Source organism: Mus caroli, chromosome 7 (genome assembly GCF_900094665.2).
Source record: "Mus caroli chromosome 7, CAROLI_EIJ_v1.1, whole genome shotgun sequence".
Classification (NCBI taxonomy): Eukaryota; Metazoa; Chordata; class Mammalia; order Rodentia; family Muridae; genus Mus; species Mus caroli.
Genome location: NC_034576.1, coordinates 95,648,166 through 95,650,761, shown reverse-complemented (window position 1 = coordinate 95,650,761; position 2,596 = coordinate 95,648,166). Strand labels below are relative to the sequence as shown.

The following is a 2,596-nucleotide window of genomic DNA, read 5'->3' as shown; positions in this document are numbered from 1 at the left end:
GGGTGGGTAGGGAAGTGGGGGGCGCTATGGGGGACTTTTGGGATAGTATTGGAAATGTAATTGAGGAAAATATGTAATAAAAATATTAAAAAAAAAAACAAAATTTTAGATTATTTGTTAATTTTTTTTTTTTCGAGACAGGGTTTCTCTGTGTAGCCCTGGCTGTCCTAGAACTCACGATGTAGACCAGTCTGGCCTTGAACTCAGAAATGCCTCTGCCTCTGCCCCTCTGCCCCCCTCTGCCCCTCTGCCCCTCTGCCCCCCTCTGCCCCTTGCCTCTGTCTCTGCCTCTGCCTCTGCCTCTGCCTCCCAAGTGCTATGATTAAAGGCATGCACTACCACGCCCTGCTTATGTGCTTAATTTTGTGTTGAGTTGGTCAGCCCTTTGATTGACACTAGCAGTCACAGTAAGGAAAGCACATAGGAGACCATCGAGGGACAGAAACGGGTGAAGGACCTTTTTGTGGTAAGACATTAAAAAAGAAGGTATTAAAAAAAGATTAAACAGTATGTTCACAGTGCAACATGCCAGATTCAGTTTCTTTTGAAACTACCAGGAAATGAAATGTCATGAAAAAAAAAAAAAAACCAAAAAACAGAGGTAAGGATAAAAATCTTCTAGACTAATTATGAGATGAAGTTAAATTATATAGATGGCAGGTTCATCCACCATAGAGGCTTAAAGAGATGTCTCCTTCTCTGACAGTGCTCTCAGTTCTGTCCTCACAGGGGGCTGTTCCCTCTACTGCTCATCAATCATTTTGAACATTTCCAACAGGGACCTCCAAGGTAACCAATGTGTTCCAAAACCCAGAGCTTTCAGCTGTCCTTTGGACCAAATGTCTGCAGCATAGCTGCCATTTCTAGAATTTCCTCAGCAATTTCATAAAAAGTTGGTCTGCCACACAGGCCTAGGAATGGCCCAGTCCAAGACTGGTCCCTGTAACTAGTCTGTAGTTATCCTTGGAGTACACTTGGAGCCTAGAGCATGATTCTGAAGCCTATCTATATTAAGAAGCAACAGAGGGCATGGACTAACCAGACAATACAACTTCTCTTTTTTTAAAGATAATTCAGGACTCATGGGGTTTTTAAAATAGTACCATGGCTTGCTGCTTAAGCCATCCGAGGCAACGAAAGCAGACTCTGAATCAAACAGTCCAGTTCATCCAGTGTGTACAGCCTCAGATTTGCAGTCATTCTGAAGTTCTCCTCAAATGTGAAAGCCCCACCTCTCATGGAATGGGAGATGGTGTAGGGACTGGAGAAGTTCTGGTCGATGCCCTCCATGACATGCAGATTCCCTTTGTGGCTGCCAGGTGGATGGCTTGGGTCCTGAATTTGCTGTAAGCAGTATTAGAAATCAAATACTTCCTGATGCCTTCAGGTTCTCCACTTCTTCCTCTTTTGCCCTGATATGCTTTGGTTCAAAGTCAACCAGCTTAACTGAGGTTCTGCCAATATCCATGACAAACCATGGGAATGTTTGCTTTTTGCCATTTTTGCTCTTAACAGTGGGTGGAGCCATCTCTCTAGGTCCTGAGTTACCTTTTTAACTTTTGTTAAACTCTCTTCCTCCCTTCCTCTCTCCTTTCTTCTTTCCTTCCAGATACATGTCTCGGTTGAAATTCTTTATCTTTCCATTTATTTGCTCATCTTTTCTTAGATTGTGTTGGCTTTTTAATGTCCTTGTGTGTTAATTTAACTTCCCACTGGTGCATCTACTATTACTGATCTTTTTCCTTCTGATTTTGGGTCACATGGCCTCCTTATTTGTCTTTTTTTTTTTTCAAGACTTATTTATTTATTATATGTAAGTACACTGTAGCTGTCTTCAGACACTCCAGAAGAGGGAGTCAGATCTTGTTAGGATGGTTGTGAGCCACCATGTGATTGCTGGGATTTGAACTCAGGACCTTTGGAAGAGCAGTCGGTGCTCTTAACCGCTAAGCCATCTCTCCAGCCCGTTTTTTTTTTAAGGTTCATGTTTTTAAAAATGTATGTGAGCCGGGCGGTGGTGGCACACACCTTTAATCCGAGCACTCGGGAGGCAGAGGCAGGTGGATTTCTGACCAGGGCTATACAGAGAAACCCTGTCTTGGAAAAAAACAAACAAACAAAAAAAACAACCCAACAACAATAACAAAAAACAAACAAAAAAAGTATATGTACTGAGTATATATGCACACTGTGTGTGGGTCCTGAAAGAGGGCAGAAGAGGACTTTGGACCCCCTCTAGCTTCAGTTACAGGTAGTTGTGAGCTGCCTGACATGGGTACTAGGAACAAAACTTGGATCCTTTGGTTAAGAGCCAGTGCTCTTAACTACGGAGTCATCTCTCCAGTCCTTCATCATGCCTTTTAATATTTAACTGATGACTTCTAGGTCTGTTTTAAACAGCTATTGAAACTGGCAACTACCAGCCCCACATGCCCTGTCCTGTGATGGAACTCATTTAATTCAATAAGTGAATTTAAATTGTCAAAGACAGGGGAATCTTTACCTTAATTTTGTCTGTGGTTTCAATTGTCTTTAAGGATATTGTCAGCCTGGCGTGGTGGCGCACGCCTTTAATCCCAGCCCTCGGGAGGTAGAG

The 2,596-nt window shown here is 42.8% G+C and overlaps 1 pseudogene; it reads right to left on the bottom strand.

Annotated features, from left to right (window-relative positions):
- Positions 1 to 819: 819 nt before the first annotated feature.
- On the bottom strand, positions 820 to 1,528 carry LOC110297984 (annotated as a pseudogene).
- Positions 1,529 to 2,596: the final 1,068 nt, after the last annotated feature.